At 39.8% G+C, this 19,166-nt stretch overlaps 1 protein-coding gene across 1 annotated transcript in view; it reads right to left on the bottom strand.

Annotated features, from left to right (window-relative positions):
- Positions 1-16,008, bottom strand: part of LOC106076336 (serine/threonine-protein phosphatase with EF-hands 2-like) — a 62,825-nt gene extending 46,817 nt beyond the window's left edge. The window contains exon 1 of the mRNA XM_056037912.1: positions 15,651-16,008. The gene's annotated coding sequence lies outside the window, so the exon portion shown is untranslated. The remainder of the gene's footprint in view (positions 1-15,650) is intronic.
- Between the last annotated feature and the right edge of the window lie 3,158 nt (positions 16,009-19,166).

Consider the following 19,166-nt stretch of genomic DNA (forward strand, 5'->3'; position numbering starts at 1 on the left):
ATCAAACAGACGACGACTGTATGTAGATCTAGAACAAAGTCACCCTGCGATACTGCTGTGTTCAGCCGTACTCCGATGAAATCTTATATCTTCGAGTGCACGACCCTCACCTGAGTAAACGTTCTGCTTCGAGGTCCGGTACGATGTTCGGCTTCGAGGTTCGGCTTCGAGGTTCGGGGTCGCCACTGTGATGTTGCTAGTTCAGGCTGTCTTGAAGTCAACCAATTACTCTGCAATCGTTTGGGTGTAATTGTCCGGGTGTATTACGTGTAGTTGCACAACAATACAAACAAGAACTGGCACATCGATTTTAACTAGTGAAGAGATGTAGTCGACTCTGATGAACTATTCAACATGTATTTATTATGATAAAAGGGCCACAGTAGAAGTCTCTGTCACTAAACACGTCGTTACCCTGGAATGTTCTATCGCTAACTGATTTTCCGGTCTCTAACCCAACATATCCCAAACGTCACTAGTCCCGTTCAATATGCGTCTACTATGGTGCGTCGCTAAATAACTAAAATAACTAACCTATATAAATAAGGTGTCTAACAGCACATAAGAAGAGGTATATACCAGGGTGACTCACTATCTCCACTCTGGTTCTGCCTAGCGATTAATCCTCTATCTACATTACTCCAAGACTCTACGAACGGTTTTAGGGTTGACACTAAATGTACAAAATGTGTGTCCCACTTATTATACATGGATGATCTAAAGCTATATGCAGAAACCGAGCAAAAATTACACACCTTAATCAAAACGGTAAAATGCTTTAGTGACGACATCTGTATGTCTTTTGGCCTGGATAAGTGTGGCATCATAAGCATTAAAAAGGGCAAGGCAACGAACACCAACATTGAATTTGAAGGCATCGAGGAATTGAACTCCGCCTCTATTTATAAATATCTTGGAATAAACCAGAATGCCAAGATAAACCATAAGAAATTAAAAGAGGACTTTCTTGGCAAATATAAGCAAAGAGTTAATAAAATCCTCAACACCAAACTGTCTGGCAGTAATCTCATCACTGCAATTAACAGCTGGGCCGTCCCTGTGCTCCTTTACACGTTCGGTGTGATCAAATGGACTGACACCGACCTACATGACATTGACAGACTCACTAGAAAATTACTAACCAAGTTTCGATGCCTACACCCCAAGTCCTCCACCATAAGGTTATACCTGCCCAGGAAGGATGGGGGTCGTGGATTGCAGAACATCTTCAAATTGTGTAAGATGCAAGTTTTAAAAATACGTTCAAAACTGCTCGCCTCCAGCAACAAATTAGTTTCCTTCCTACGGAAATACGACTCCGATGCAACCCCTCTGAACCTACACAATGCTGATGTCAATATCGGTTTGGACGACGTAGGGCATGAGATTCGCCAATGGGAAGAAAAAACACTCCACGGAAAATTTCCGGCTTCATTACATGGGGACAACATCGACAAGGCTGCTTCCTTAACATGGCTCAAAGCAGGTCATCTCTACCCTGAAACAGAAGGCTTTGTTACAGCAATACAGGACAGAGTAATCAGGACAAAAAATTACGAGAAGCATATCCTGAAACTCAATGTTGTCGACAAATGCCGAAAATGTGGAAATGTGGGCGAGTCGATTGAACACATTATGGCAGGATGTCCAGCCCTATCAGAATCAGCCTACCTGGGTCGCCATAACCAAGTTGCAAAGTTAATACACCAACACCTGGCTTTGACGTACAAATTGATCGGTAAGGACACTCCCCCTTATTATAAATACTCTCCGCAAGAGGTTCTCGAGTCTACTGAACATCTGCTGTACTGGGATAGGCCTATTCTGACCGACAAAACGGTAGATTTTAATCGCCCGGATCTACTGTTCATCGATAAAAAAGAAAAAACCGCTACCATTATCGATATCGCCGTACCACTGTCTCATAATTTACGAAAAACTGAGATAGAAAAACAAAGAAAATATGGGAACCTAGGCTTGGAGATTAAGCGTCTATGGAAATTGTCCAAAATAACAATATACCCCATTGTTATATCAACCGAGGGGATAATAACAACTGACCTCACAGACACCTTCAAGGCCCTTAACATTCCTAGGAACATCTTCGTTGCCTGTCAGAGGGCGGTACTGCTGCAGACCTGCCACATCACCAGAAAATTCCTCAGTGGAAACTGTTAAAGGGACTACGATGAATTTTGTTTCTCTTTAGCGAAACTCGACCCTGGCAGCGCCAGAGAATGACTACTCGTTCATTTCTAACATAATAATAATAATCATCTTTATTGTCCGTATGGAAATTTGTCTTACAATTTGTGCATTACACCAAACAAAAAACATTATAACTATAAGAAACCAAAGTGTACATTCACACCAGACTTACTCATAATTTACATGTGACAAAGTTTATACCAGATTGTTCTTATTAAGTGATTTGATTGCCAGGGGAACAAAAGAGTGTTTGTGTCTGTTTGTCTTTGCTATCGGTGTCTTGTATCTCTTTTGTGATGGTAAAATCACAAAATCCTGACACAAAGGGTGATTCTTTATTTCGAGGATCTTGTTAGCTTTTTTTATAGATGTTTGTCTCAAACAGCTGCCCAAATGGGTTTTGTTTTTTTGCCAATGATTTTACCAGCAGCATTTAGGATTGCATTATTTTTGCAATATTAATAACATATAGACTATCATCTCCAACACAACACACTCTTGCATTCTTCTAATAATATACTGATGTAACACGATACAGATATTAAGTTAATTGAATTTCGATCCTTTCAAAGTCAATATCCAATATAGAAAATGGAAATAAATCCAAGTGATGAAATAAATTGTAGCGAAAGATGGTAACATGGCAACTGTTTGAGAAAAACATTCATATGAAATGTCCGTGTGGTGTCCAGGTTTTTGAGCCCACCCAATTTCCACGAAGATACGAGATAAATAGAGGTATTATATAAACTATAAAGTAGAAAGTAAGGCGTATGTATGTATGTCCCGCATAGAAATCAAAACCGTTTGATCAATCTTGATACAACTTTGGCAGAAATGTTGTTTGGGTACTAACTGGAACCGTAACGTATGTATAGTAGCCCTAAAACAAACTTAAGACCCTCAAAAAAAAAAAAGTTGCCCAACTCTATGAAAGTGTTACTATTTCATGGATCTAGGCCATGTTTACAGAGACAAGATCGATGGCATAATATGTTGCAGTGACTCAATCTGATGGCATCAAATTTCGCAGTGACTCAATCTGATGGCATAATATATCGCAGTGACTCAATCTACTGGCATAATATGTTAGAGGGACTCACACTGATGGCATAATATGTCGCAGTGACTTAATCTGATAGCAAAAAATGTCGCAGTGACTCAATCTACTGATATAAATGTAATTACTAAGTATTTGACTGATCACCCCCCCCCCTCCCTCTCTGGTGATATTGATCTTTTGGTTCCATGAACCATTTTAATAATTGCCATGATAAGAATATTTAATATCCGCCTTTACGTTGGGCGGTTCTATTGATTGGGCTAGCATTTTTTTCTCTAAACGAAATCATTTCAAGTAGATTGCTACGTAGAGTAGACTTGTCAAGGTTACGTGTCGTCTGCAGAGCTTCCCCCGCCCCTCCCCCCCCCCCCACACACACACCATAAGTTCACGGTCACTTATGACTGGGATCTGTTTTATTTAAATATATATTCAATAGGAGGAGGAAATTACAGAGAAAGTGAAGAGGAATGGATGTCCAATACATAAATAATAATAATAATATATGTCATGAAACTTGAGATTCAAAAATGTTGGTCTGTCACAAAATCAGGTTTGTGATGGTTGCAGTAACGTCTAAATATAACATCTACATCAGTGTTTCCCAAACTGTGTCCTGCGGAACCCTAGCGTTTCGCGAGGCCTGAATATGTGTTCCACGAACTACTGGAATAAGTAACTAGTGGCCCGCCACTTGAATTAACCTCTCTCAAAAATAAGCAAAGTGTTCCGCTATAAGGCTAAGACTAAGACTAAGACTGCTTTATTGGTCCTTACGGAAATTTGTTGTGATTACAAATACAAGGACTCTTTTCTCATATAAAGACACCACAACAGAAAAATACACATAAAAATGTACTCAGAATGTGCAAAGTGTTCCGTTCAAGAACAAATTTGGGAAACACTTATTTACTTGTATAGAAGCACCCATTGCTTGAGTTGTGTGGACAGCACACCATGGCTAGTATAAGTATGGGATGTAGAAACAAAAAAGTGCTTGTGTGATCTACTTGTATAGAAGCACCCATTGCTTGAGTTGTGTGGACAGCACACCATGGCTAGTATAAGTATGGGATGTAGAAACAAAAAAGTGCTTGTGTGATCTACTTGTATAGAAGCACCCATTGCTTGAGTTGTGGGGACAGCACACCATGGCTAGTATAAGTATGGGATGTAGAAACAAAAAAGTGCTTGTGTGATTTACTTGTATAGAAGCACCCATTGTTTGAGTTGTGTGGACAGCACACCATGGCTAGTATAAGTATGAGATGTAGAAACAAAAAGTGCTTGTGTGATCTACTTGTATAGAAGCACCCATTGCTTGAGTTGTGTGGACAGCACACCATGGCTAGTATAAGTATGGGATGTAGAAATAAAAAGTGCTTGTGTGATTTACTTGTATAGAAGCACCCATTGCTTGAGTTGTGTGGACAGCACACCATGGCTAGTATAAGTATGGGCTGTAGAAACAAAAAAGTGCTTGTGTGATTTACTTGTATAGAAGCACCCATTGCTTGAGTTGTGTGGACAGCACACCATGGCTAGTATAAGTATGGGATGTAGAAACAAAAAAGTGCTTGAGTGATCTACTTGTATAGAAGCACCCATTGCTTGAGTTGTGTGGACAGCACACCATGGCTAGTATAAGTATGGGGTGTAGAAACAAAAAAGTGCTTGTGTGATCTACTTGTATAGAAGCACCCATTGCTTGAGTTGTGGGGACAGCACACCATGGCTAGTATAAGTATGGGATGTAGAAACAAAAAAGTGCTTGTGTGATTTACTTGTATAGAAGCACCCATTGCTTGAGTTGTGGGGACAGCACACCATGGCTAGTATAAGTATGGGATGTAGAAACAAAAAAGTGCTTGTGTGATCTACTTGTATAGAAGCACCCATTGCTTGAGTTGTGTGGACAGCACACCATGGCTAGTATAAGTATGGGGTGTAGAAACAAAAAAGTGCTTGTGTGATCTACTTGTATAGAAGCACCCATTGCTTGAGTTGTGTGGACAGCACACCATGGCTAGTATAAGTATGGGCTGTAGAAACAAAAAAGTGCTTGTGTGATCTACTTGTATAGAAGCACCCATTGCTTGAGTTGTGTGGACAGCACACCATGGCTAGTATAAGTATGGGCTGTAGAAACAAAAAAGTGCTTGTGTGATCTACTTGTATAGAAGCACCCATTGCTTGAGTTGTGTGGACAGCACACCATGGCTAGTATAAGTATGGGCTGTAGAAACAAAAAAGTGCTTGTGTGATCTACTTGTATAGAAGCACCCATAGCTTGAGTTGTGTGGACAGCACACCATGGCTAGTATAAGTATGGGCTGTAGAAACAAAAAAGTGCTTGTGTGATTTACTAGCAGAGACTGGAGAAAAAATATTGCAGATTGTGGTGGAAGAATGGGGACGCGGTGGCTTAGTGGTTAAGCGCTTGGTTGCCGAACCTAGGGTACTGGTTCCGAATCTATGTGAAGACTGAGATTTTAAATTTCGGGATTTTTAGGGCTTGAATCCACCCAACTCTAAAGGGTACCTGACTTTAATTGGTCGTTGTGCTGGTCACATGATGTCCTGCTCGATAATCGTCGGTCAAAGAAACAGATTGACTTGCCCCACAGATTGAAAGGGGAACTTCACCTTTCAGATGAAATAATGATGTGTGACTCGTTTATTGAAGGCCGTTTGGAACTTGTACATTCTTGAAAGCTATAGTTGTAAGTGCGGAGTTCTTCTCCTTATATAAGCTTTGTTTTTGTATAAGTTTATTTTTTGAGATTTCGCCTATTTACTTCGTAGTGTTCTGAAACTTTCTGAACATTTCATTCGGTTGCAATTTATATTGGAATCCAGCCTCCGAGGCTGAGTTGTGTTTGCTGAGCGCTTCAAAGCAGCATCCTTCTTCCTTCTTCCCTAGTGCTATTAGAGCATGGAATGGGTTGCCTGAGCTAGCCAGGAAAACCAGTGACTTGGCAGAATTTAAGTCATTGATTAATATGCATGACTAAATGCATGACGCGTAGGACGTAATCATCTTCTTTTTTGAAGTAACGTCTGTATTATATAAGATAAGATAAGATAAGCACGGAGAGAGTAGACCAGAACGCATTGAATAAGAAAGATGCACTAGACAATAGTAATTAATAAATGAATATTTTAGAAAAAGCTAATTTTATAAAATGTGCAGCCCCGAGTCAAAGCAGTAATAAATTCTTCTTAGACGTAGCTCTAAGACCAGCATTGGACTAACAAAGAGCAACGAAACAAATATTATTGAAAAACAAACTTAAAACAAAAGCAGGGAAAACAAAACAACCTACCCAGCTGTTGAGTGTAATCTGATTTTTAAAGCGTTGCTCGGACTTCACAGCCACTTTCGAGTTGAAAGGCAATAAGATCCGTGCTCTTCTTTGATCACAAAAAGAGGATCTTGCTTCTCTAACAGCCTGCAAACTGTTCATGGATTCAAGTTGGAAACTGGGAGGAAACATGGACACTGGACGGGTAGTTTGAAAACGGCTAAAACGACTGTCTATAAATTTGACAGTTTATAGACATTTTAGAAATAAAGAACTACTTAATTCGGACACACAATGAAAACTCTGATTTGATAGTTGTCATTCAGATTGAATTTAAAGAGGGTTTGGGCCTCCACCAAAAGTCAGAGGTGTCCTCTTACTAAAGTCCTGCACTGGAGGAGTAGTGAGTACTTTGGTGGATAGCGTGACAATTACTCTTATTATATTGTACTAGCTGGATAAGACCTGCGGGACTTAGTTTGGGTATTACTGATCTACTGGATTGAATTTAGATCTATGTTAAACTTGGAGAATGATCCCTTCACATTTTTAAAAATTTTGCCACGAAAATAAAAGTTGAGTATGAAAATGGGTTTACCTGTTCAGGCGACATATTCATATCCAATATACATTTCTGTAAAAACGTGTTTACCCGATTTGTTCAAAAGTTTCGTTAATAAATAGAAATACAGCTGGGTAGTTTTTTTTTTCTATTTTAGGGACCTCCAGTTGTGGGAGGGACATTAAACATACAATAAGGTCTCCGCCAAGAATTAAGGAACTTTTATGCCAAGTTTTATCAAGATTGGTCAAACGGTTTTGATATTTTTTCAGAACATACATACATACGCCTTGCTTTCTAATTTATATATTAGATAGCAATTTTTTTAAGCACTGTTTCATCGCATCCTTTTTTTTCCTTTCCAGTCCCCACACTAAACCTAGATCTATTCAATTGCATTAAATGATTAAAACAGCATTCGAAAAAAAAAAAAAAACCACCAACGTAGTGAAAGTATGTCCGTATATCAAGACAATATTTGTATCAATAGATCAAATCAAGGCAGGAACTGTCGTCCCTTGATCATCCTGACAACACTGTCGATGATCTGTGAGACACCATTTATCTCTGAATTCTCTCTCCTTGCCTGAAGGCACAGCGTCATAAACCAATTGGATCAATAGACCAACATCATTTTCTAGAGTCTCACCAAAGCCTGGATCTAGATATTTTTTGTTAATAATAAGTCCGTCTATTCATTCAGGCAGGAATCAGTCGTAGATTTCTTTTTTTCATGATTGATCGATTCGAGCAGCGCGGATGAATACACACACACACATACATACATACGCACACAATGATGAGAGACGCGTGCACAATGCATTATAAATATTAAAAAGACTTCAAGAAAAAAAAAAACAACAGCTGTAGGATACATTTCAGGGCCACGAATATTTGTACCTGGGCACATGATACCATCGTAAACCGCTGCCACAGAAACAGATCACCTATACATCATCTGCCTTATAGAGAACATATTTCAAATGACTACGAAGTCCTAGCTGTGACCTTCATGGTTTGCCACATCCAACGCAAACAAAACCGTTGTCTTCAAGTGTTCAAGTTCGGTTTTAGCCGTCTACACTTGTTTCGGCAAAAAATATTTTGGGTCTCAAATGTGTATTCCATGTGTTCTCATCTTAACTTATCTTATAAATTACAGAAGTTCCTTAAAAAAAAAAGATAATTATATCTGCTAAGTCATTTGCTTTTCTGCCTGACTCAGGCAACGCGTTCTATGCTCTAAAGGCACTAAGGAAGATGAAGCACTTGTACGATTTTGTCCTAGCATATAGAATAAGAAATGAGCCAATCCTCAATGCCAGTTAAGGCAACAATCAAAGCTTCTGATATACCATTGCGGAGGATTATCAGCCTCCCGTCGCCTCGTGAAGCCAATCGTCACAGAAGGTCTCAACACTGACCTGCAGCATCGCGACACGTGGGTAGTGGAGACTAATAGCTCGTTGGCACTTCACAGGTCCAATCGTGTCCCCCCCCCCCCCCCCCAAGAGGGTCAGTGACGTCCAACTATTTAACTCTATTCAACCACATGCCACAGAATTCCTTTGAATAAAAAAAAAAAAAAGAAAAAGATAGGCAAAAGGAGGACCTATTTAGCTACAGTGTTTCTCAAAGTTTTATTTTTAAACTCTGATTCAACACTCAGTATTAACATGGAAGTGTCACTGAATTTTTGGGTTTCCAAAGGTTCAGGTAACAGTTTTGCCTTCACTACACACCCACAAGTTTATAACAGTCTTTAGCATAGCGTGACTTGACCAGCTTAAGATTCTCATGGGCGGTAATTCAGTAAAGTTCAAGGATGATCTCATCAGTTAGGTAATGGGACTTGGTTTAATGTTAGCAGACTTGCAAATCGTTAACGTCATAATGGACAGGTCACGTGATTCAACATTATAATTACACAGCAGCAGTGTCTAAAAGAGCTCCCTACCCGCATCCAAATTAAAAAAAAAAAACAAAAAAAAAAACTGAAAAAATCCACTAGGAAATGGGTTAAAAAACATTAAAAAACACACACACACACAAATCCTCTAATAGATTTGGTTAAAAAAACATCGAATATCATGTACTGAAGCTATACAAATCGTTATTTGGACCCGAACAATGACCTGCAAGCCTGTAACCTCGCAACCAATAGCTCGTAGCCCTATCACAGTGGCAAAGATCTATTGGACTCCACTGCCCACTTTGAAACGTCGCAGGTCGTTATTCAGGCCTTTTATAACGATTGGTCTCGACCGAATCCGGACGTTGGACTAGGGACGTTTTGGTGCGAAATATTTGAGCCATATTATATATATATTCCTTTTATTATTTCCTTTCAAAGTATTACACATTTCTATGTATTGTATGTTTGTTTTGTGTTAAACCTTTTTATTATGTAAAGAACAGCTATTTTTGTATATTCGATTTGTTATTTAAGTTTGTTTCTAATTTTGGATTTCGACCCTCAGGGTTCAAACCCGGCACCACGGAGACATGTCCAGAGCTGACACCACAAGATCTGACCCTTGGCTCCAAGACAAGACCTTATTATTATTATTATTAAATTCCTGAAAGGTTTGTTAGGCTAAGTCAGAGTGTTCCTGAAAGGTCTGTTAGGCTAAGTCAGAGTGTTCCTGAAAGGTTTGTTAGGCTAAGTCAGAGTGTTCCTGAAAGGTCTGTTAGGCTAAGTCGGAGTGTTCCTGAAAGGTTGGTTAGGCTAAGTAAGAGTTATCCTGAAAGGTTGGTTAGGCTAAGTCAGAGTGTTCCTGAAAGGTCTGTTAGGCTAAGTCAGAGTGTTCCTGAAAGGTCTGTTAGGCTTAGGCTAAGTCAGAGTGTTCCTGAAAGGTTTGTTAGGCTAAGTCAGATTGTTCCTGAAAGGTTTGTTAGGCTAAGTCAGAGTGTTCCTGAAAGGTTTGTTAGGCTAAGTCAGACTGTTCCTGAAAGGTCTGTTAGGATTAGGCTAAGTCAGAGTGTTCCTGAAAGGTTTGTTAGGCTTAGTCAGAGTGTTCCTGAAAGGTTTGTTAGGCTAAGTCAGAGTGTTCCTGAAAGGTCTGTTAGGCTAAGTCAGAGTGTTCCTGAAAGGTTTGTTAGGCTTCCTGAAAGGTTTGTTAGGCTAAGTCAGAGTGTTCCTGAAAGGTTTGTTAGGCTAAGTCAGAGTGTTCCTGAAAAGTCTTTTAGGCTTAGGCTAAGTCAGAGTGTTCCTGAAAGGTTTGTTAGGCTAAGTCAGAGTGTTCCTGAAAGGTCTGTTAGGCTTAGGCTAAGTCAGAGTGTTCCTGAAAGGTTTGTTAGGCTAAGTCAGAGTGTTCCTGAAAGGTTTGTTAGGCTAAGTCAGAGTGTTCCTGAAAAGTTTGTTAGGCTAAGTCAGAGTGTTCCTGAAAGGTTTGTTAGGCTAAGTCAGAGTGTTCCTGAAAGGTCTGTTAGGCTAAGTCAGAGTGTTCCTGAAAGGTTTGTTAGGCTTCCTGAAAGGTTTGTTAGGCTAAGTCAGAGTGTTCCTGAAAGGTCTGTTAGGCTTAGGCTAAGTCAGAGTGTTCCTGAAAGGTCTGTTAGGCTTAGGCTAAGTCAGAGTGTTCCTGAAAGGTTTGTTAGGCTAAGTCAGAGTGTTCCTGAAAGGTTTGTTAGGCTAAGTCAGTGTGTTCCTGAAAGGTCTGTTAGGCTTAGGCTAAGTCAGAGTGTTCCTGAAAGGTTTGTTAGGCTAAGTCAGAGTGTTCCTGAAAGGTTTGTTAGGCTAAGTCAGAGTGTTCCTGAAAGGTCTGTTAGGCTTAGGCTAAGTTAGAGTGTTCCTGAAAGGTTTGTTAGGCTAAGTCAGAGTGTTCCTGAAAGGTTTGTTAGGCTAAGTCAGACTGTTCCTGAAAGGTCTGTTAGGCTTAGGCTAAGTCAGAGTGTTCCTGAAAGGTTTGTTAGGCTTAGTCAGAGTGTTCCTGAAAGGTTTGTTAGGCTAAGTCAGAGTGTTCCTGAAAGGTCGGTTAGGCTAAGTCGGAGTGTTCCTGAAAGGTTGGTTAGGCTAAGTAAAAGTGTTCCTGAAAGGTTGGTTAGGCTAAGTCAGAGTGTTCCTGAAAGGTCTGTTAGGCTAAGTCAGAGTGTTCCTGAAAGGTCTGTTAGGCTTAGGCTAAGTCAGAGTGTTCCTGAAAGGTTTGTTAGGCTAAGTCAGAGTGTTCCTGAAAGGTTTGTTAGGCTAAGTCAGAGTGTTCCTGAAAGGTTTGTTAGGCTAAGTCAGACTGTTCCTGAAAGGTCTGTTAGGCTTAGGCTAAGTCAGAGTGTTCCTGAAAGGTTTGTTAGGCTTAGTCAGAGTGTTCCTGAAAGGTTTGTTAGGCTAAGTCAGAGTGTTCCTGAAAGGTCTGTTAGGCTAAGTCAGAGTGTTCCTGAAAGGTTTGTTAGGCTAAGTCAGAGTGTTCCTGAAAGGTTTGTTAGGCTAAGTCAGAGTGTTCCTGAAAAGTCTTTTAGGCTTAGGCTAAGTCAGAGTGTTCCTGAAAGGTTTGTTAGGCTAAGTTAGAGTGTTCCTGAAAGGTCTGTTAGGCTTAGGCTAAGTCAGAGTGTTCCTGAAAGGTTTGTTAGGCTAAGTCAGAGTGTTCCTGAAAGGTTTGTTAGGCTAAGTCAGAGTGTTCCTGAAAAGTTTGTTAGGCTAAGTCAGAGTGTTCCTGAAAGGTTTGTTAGGCTAAGTCAGAGTGTTCCTGAAAGGTCTGTTAGGCTAAGTCAGAGTGTTCCTGAAAGGTTTGTTAGGCTTCCTGAAAGGTTTGTTAGGCTAAGTCAGAGTGTTCCTGAAAGGTCTGTTAGGCTTAGGCTAAGTCAGAGTGTTCCTGAAAGGTCTGTTAGGCTTAGGCTAAGTCAGAGTGTTCCTGAAAGGTTGGTTAGGCTAAGTAAGAGTGTTCCTGAAAGGTTGGTTAGGCTAAGTCAGAGTGTTCCTGAAAGGTTTGTTAGGCTAAGTCAGACTGTTCCTGAAAGGTCTGTTAGGCTTAGGCTAAGTCAGAGTGTTCCTGAAAGGTTTGTTAGGCTTAGTCAGAGTGTTCCTGAAAGGTTTGTTAGGCTAAGTCAGAGTGTTCCTGAAAGGTCTGTTAGGCTAAGTTAGAGTGTTCCTGAAAGGTTTGTTAGGCTAAGTCAGAGTGTTCCTGAAAGGTTTGTTAGGCTAAGTCAGAGTGTTCCTGAAAGGTCTTTTAGGCTTAGGCTAAGTCAGAGTGTTCCTGAAAGGTTTGTTAGGCTAAGTCAGAGTGTTCCTGAAAGGTCTGTTAGGCTTAGGCTAAGTCAGAGTGTTCCAGAAAGGTTTGTTAGGCCAAGTCAGAGTGTTCCTGAAAGGTTTGTTAGGCTAAGTCAGAGTGTTCCTGAAAAGTTTGTTAGGCTAAGTCAGAGTGTTCCTGAAAGGTTTGTTAGGCTTAGGCTAAGTCAGAGTGTTCCTGAAAGGTTTGTTAGGCTTAGTGAGAGTGTTCCTGAAAGGTTTGTTAGGCTAAGTCAGAGTGTTCCTGAAAGGTTGGTTAGGCTAAGTCAGAGTGTTCCTGAAAGGTTTGTTAGGCTAAGTCAGAGTGTTCCTGAAAGGTCTGTTAGGCTAAGTCAGAGTATTCCTGAAAGGTCTGTTAGGCTAAGTCAGAGTGTTCCTGAAAGGTTTGTTAGGCTAAGTCAGAGTGTTCCTGAAAGGTTTGTTAGGCTAAGTCAGAATCCTCGGCATCACGGTTACAAGATATCAGTACCCCAGACAATTCGGCAAAGATCAACAACGAGTTCAACTAACAAGAGAGAAACTTACAAACCGCAACATCAAGCTCTTTAACACTGAGATCTTTAACACTGAGATCTTTAACATTGAGCTCTTTAACATTGAGCTCTTTAACACTGAGATCTTTAACCATGAGATCTTTAACCATGATATCTTTAACACTGAGATCTTTAACATTGAGCTCTTTAACAATGAGATCTTTAACCATGATATCTTTAACACTGAGATCTTTAACCATGAGATCTTTAACACTGAGATCTTTAACATTGAGCTCTTTAACATTGAGCTCTTTAACCATGAGATCTTTAACACTGAGATCTTTAGCCATGAGATCTTTAACACTGAGATCTTTAACATTGAGCTCTTTAACACTGAGATCTTTAACCATGAGATCTTTAACAATGAGATCTTTAACCATGAGATCTTTAACACTGAGATCTTTAACCATGAGATCTTTAACAATGAGATCTTTAACAGTGAGATCTTTAACATTGAGCTCTTTAACATTGAGCTCTTTAACCATGAGATCTTTAACACTGAGATCTTTAGCCATGAGATCTTTAACACTGAGATCTTTAACATTGAGCTCTTTAACACTGAGATCTTTAACCATGAGATCTTTAACAATGAGATCTTTAACCATGAGATCTTTAACACTGAGATCTTTAACCATGAGATCTTTAACAATGAGATCTTTAACAGTGAGATCTTTAACATTGAGCTCTTTAACATTGAGCTCTTTAACCATGAGATCTTTAACACTGAGATCTTTAACATTGAGCTCTTTAACCATGAGATCTTTAACACTGAGATCTTTAACATTGAGATCTTTAACATTGAGCTCTTTAACCATGAGATCTTTCACACTGAGATCTTTAACAATGAGATCTTTAACCATGAGATCTTTAACAATGAGATCTTTAACAATGAGATCTTTAACCATGAGATCTTTAACCATGAGATCTTTAACAATGAGATCTTTAACCATGAGATCTTTAACAGTGAGATCTTTAACAGTGAGCTCGTTAACCATGAGATCTTTAACAATGAGATCTTTAACCGTGAGATCTTTAACCATGAGATCTTAAGCAGTGATATATTTAACAGTGAGATCTCTAACCGTGAGATCTTTAACAGTGAGATCTTTAACAGTGAGATCTTGATAATACGTTTGTTATTGGAGATTTTCATTAAATGTTTGAACATCCATATCGAGAAACCTTTTGGTATTTCCGGAGTACAGATTTCCTTAAAAAAAAGGGCATCATATAAAAATGTCTCAGACTATTTCGGACCACAGACTAATCTGACTACAGATGTGTTTGTGCTCATGCCATCGAGTATGCAGATGTAGGATGTGTATGTGTGTGTGTGTTTGCGAGCCGCGAGTGGCCTGAATTTAAATAAAGAGCTTAACAGTGTCCAGTGGTGAGACAATCAGGTAGTTACGTCCCTTGACATAGTCACGTGGTAAAAAAAAATCTATTGGGATTTTCGTCGGTCGACAAAATGTCGTCATTGACCTTCTTAATTAACGGCTGGCAATAAACTCGACTACCAGAGCTTGACTTCTTTTCTACATGTAGAGATTCCTTTTTTAACTTCCCGCCTTTTTTTTCACTCCACGCCATCGTCTAAATTTCTAAATTGTCAAATTACGTTAGAGACGACGTTTTCGATCTACCAGGCCAACTTCCGGTTTCCATCTTTTTACCTTCCACCCACTCAAGGAATTGTAAAAACAACAACAGCAACTAAATGATGTTGCAATAATGGAACAAACAATCAATTATTGCTTTTCTAAACATGAAAACTTGATTACTCTTAATTATAGATTCTAAGGCTAAATCTAAGCCAAGATAATAAACTATGATAAATAATGAATGTGTCAAGGTTATTTATATTGTATAACCAGTAAACAACGTGTTTACATTTCAAGATACAATAGTACGCCTCCAAGAGAGCTAAAAAATAGACAAGGGAGTTAAACATAAGCAGATTTTTTGTTCAGTCAAATATTCTAGTTCTTTCCTTTTCTAGTGGAGAAGTTTCTATTTGAGATGGAGATAGTAAGCGAGATGTCAATACGTATTAAGCTTCATGTTGAGTCTAATTTTGTGAATCTTAAATTGAAGTTCTAGGGGCGCGATGGCTGCGTGGATAAGCGCTTGGCTTCTGAGCCAGGGGTGCTGGGTTCGAGTCTCGGTGAAGTCTGGGATTTTAGAATTTCGTCAAAGGTCTTGAGGCAAAAGGCAAAAAAAAAAAAAGAAAAAAGAAATGTAACATCAAAGGCCTTGAGACAAAGAATAGTAACTTTAAAGGTCCTGAGACTAGAGATAATAAAGAAATGTAACTTTAAAGGTCCTCAGACTAGAGATAATAAAAAAATGTAACTTTACTTTAAAGGTCCTCAGACTAGACATAATGTAGCTTTAAAGTTCCTGAGACTAAGAATAGTAACTTTTTAAAGGTCAAGACACAAAGGTTAAGAAAGAAATGTAGCTTTATAGGTCCTGAGACAAATGCATATAATTTATATCGCTAATTTAAGGTACTCCAGAGGGTGGCGCGACGGTGACAACTGTTCTTACAGGTGAGTTCACGTGAGTGAGTCCATTAGACCTTTCTTACTCACTCTTTAGACAATGTCTTCGTAGGGCCATTCTGAATTTCAAAAGTTGGCTTTGAAGTCATGTGGTGGGAAGGTTGCTGAGAAGGCTGGTTCGAATCCCTTCCCTGTATATTTAACGTCAAAGAGCCCTAGCTTAACAAACCAACACAAAAGTTACTTATGCTTACCTGGAGTTAACAACATTGCATATTCAGTTTATCAGTAAAATGTTGGGTTCAATTGTGCTCTGATAACGAGGTGAAATGTATGGACATGGTACTTCCGGATGGTGTTACATATTCTTTTGTGTCATGTATGTCGACACCATAACACGACATCATTAGAACACCACAGCACTTATGTTCAAAGCAGACACCATAGCACTCATGTTCCTAAGCGGACAGCACAGTACTTGTATTCCTAAGCAGACACCACAGTACTTGTATTCCTATGCAGACACCACAGTACTTGTATTACTAAGCAGACACCACAGTACTTGTATTGCTAAGCAGACACCACAGTACTTATGTTCCTAAGCAGACACCACAGTACTTGTATCCCTAAGCAGACACTACAGTACTTGTATCCCTAAGCAGACACCACAGTACTTGTATCCCTAAGCAGACACCACAGTACTTATGTTCCTAAGCAGACACTACAGTACTTGTATCCCTAAGCAGACACCACAGTACTTGTATCCCTAAGCAGACACCACAGTACTTATGTTCCTAAGCAGACACCAGAGTACTTGTATCCCTAAGCAGACACCGAAGAGTGTTAAAAATATGAAAGGTTTTGTGACGCTAATTAAAACGTCGCAAAGTTTGTCTTCACAAAATCCTTCGCCATGGGCCGACACACCTGCACGTCACAACTGACTGCACAGTTTTCAGGACACACTTTTTTTTTTAAAAATTACGTCAGTGTTTGAGCACCACGCTCACAGAACATCCCCGCGATTCACGTGACACACGTTTCGCTAGCAGACGACCACAGCCAGTTGGCGCTTTATTTTGAGTCTCTTCGTACCGGAAGTTCCTTAACGCGCAGTGCCGTAGGTATTGGAATAAGAGACAAGGGATAGAGGCAGCGGGAGGGGCGGATTCACTCTGTTGACTCTGTCTTTACCTCCATTCTCGCCCCATCTCTTGAACAAATATTTTACTGTGTCTGTTGGCGCGAGTAACAGGCAGTCGGCGATAGAAGTCTGCTGGAATCTCGGCAACGATACTTTGATTACAGTATCGATAAAGCGAGTATCGATAGTTAACATGGATACATTTTTCGTAGTCGAATACAAAATACGCCAATGTATCTCTCTTGTACTGTATTTTGTAATGAAGTATTGCTGTCTAACGTTTTGGACTTGATCTAAAAGTTTGGACTATGTCGCGAACAATGATGAACAAACAGTTCTAAAAATGGAACTTTAAAACAACTAAAAAAAAAACTTTCTATGTACTTTTTACTAGGTTACGCTGACCCATTCTCGTCCACAGGTTACATAACAACTGTAGATTGATTTTCATGAACTATGTTATTTTAGCTCAAAGCTCTAACCATACACAACTATTGTGTTTACCCCCATGTAAGCGCCCAATGATCCTATCACTTATCCGGACCATTTGGGAAAATTGGGGGGGGGGGGAGGGGAAAGAAAGAATGGGATATCTGGGTGAATACTAGCGTAATCGCTTTTTAAAAGCATTAAAAAAAAAAAAACAAGGGGTGCAACCTGAATTCGAACACAGTGCTCACTCAAGCCACTCTGCTAGTGCTTATGAAAAATAGAAGAATTTTTTTTCAAACTTACTTTTAAAGTGGCGACCTATAAAGGGGACTAGTTCAGCTCATACCACCTCTTCAGTCAAGTACACTTTCTTTCCCTTGTTCGCGATATCAAACAAAATGATTAATTACCAAAAGTTAATTTAGCTAATTGTTTCTTTTTTTTAAATTGATTCTTGTGTTGTCAGGTAAAAAGAGATAATTTTGCAAAATGTCAGCTTGAACCGAAATTGTATGTTGAAGAAATCACGTGTACAAACTTTTTACTATAAAGACTGATATACAGAGTGAATTGATATAAGCTTTGTAATAAAACATATTTGTACACATTGATAGTTTTAGAAAGTACAAAGCAAGCGCAACACGTCTTGGCACGCCTTATGACGTAGCAGTGACTTTGAAAACAACAACAACAACAAAAACAAATGTATTTCATCCGCATAGCTCGATCACATCATCATCCCATGCACATTTGTAACCGACACTGTTCCACGAGCAGGTTGACAAAGAGGCTAAGCTCATTCTATCGCTGATTGAGGAGAGATGTGATCTACAATGAACGTCATGTTTTGATAAGCGATACCAAAGTGAGGGAAACGATAACGTCATGTTCATACAAGAGAAGTAAAACAAGAAGAGAGATAGAGCACTAAGAGAAAACATAAAGACGATATTTTTAAGAGTCCAAACTCCTACTTAAGACGACCATGACCTGAAGACTTGTTACATGTTATACCTTGTAATCCGCCGGGATACTGATTGATGCAACATGCAAATACTAAGAGCTGGAAATAATATACCATTATCGTGATTTGACGTTTCTAACAGATAGATACGCACACAGCATATGTACAAAGCAAATGTATATAACATATGTACACAGCATATGTACGCAGCATATGTACTTGAGCTGCAGTGGGACTACTTAACGTCATTGATATCAGAGAGGATCACGTCAGTTCCATATTTTATGTGTAGTCTCCAATAGGGGGGGGACATTGATATCAGAGAGGATCACGTCAGTTCCATACTTTATGTGTAGTCTCCAATAGGGGGGGGACATTGATATCAGAGAGGATCACATCAGTTCCATACTTTATGTGTAGTCTCCAATAGGGGGGGGGCATTGATATCAGAGAGGATCACGTCAGTTCCATACTTTATGTGTAGTCTCCAATAGGGGGGGGGGGACATTGATATCAGAGAGGATCACGTCAGTTCCATACTTTATGTGTAGTCTCCAATAGGGGGGGGGGACATTGATATCAGAGAGGATCACGTCAGTTCCATACTTTATGTGTAGTCTCCAATAGGGGGGGGGACATTGATATCAGAGAGGATCACGTCAGTTCCATACTTTATGTGTAGTCTCCAATAGGGGGGGGGACATTGATATCAGAGAGGATCACGTCAGTTCCATACTTTATGTGTAGTCTCCAATAGGGGGGGGGCATTGATATCAGAGAGGATCACGTCAGTTCCATACTTTATGTGTAGTCTCCAATAGGGGGGGGCATTGATATCAGAGAGGATCACGTCAGTTCCATACTTTATGTGTAGTCTCCAATAGGGGGGGACATTGATATCAGAGAGGATCACGTCAGTTCCATACTTTATGTGTAGTCTCCAATAGGGGGGGGGGCATTGATATCAGAGAGGATCACGTCAGTTCCATACTTTATGTGTAGTCTCCAATAGGGGGGGGGGACATTGATATCAGAGAGGATCACGTCAGTTCCATACTTTATGTGTAGTCTCCAATAGGGGGGGGGACATTGATATCAGAGAGGATCACGTCAGTTCCGAACTTTATGTGTAGTCTCCAATAGGGGGGGGGGGCATTGGCAAAGCTGAAGTACCATGCAGGCTCCATTTCTTAGTCTACTGCTATATACATCCTAGGCTTAGTACCACAC

This window comes from Biomphalaria glabrata, chromosome 8 (genome assembly GCF_947242115.1).
Source record: "Biomphalaria glabrata chromosome 8, xgBioGlab47.1, whole genome shotgun sequence".
NCBI lineage: Eukaryota > Metazoa > Mollusca > Gastropoda > Planorbidae > Biomphalaria > Biomphalaria glabrata.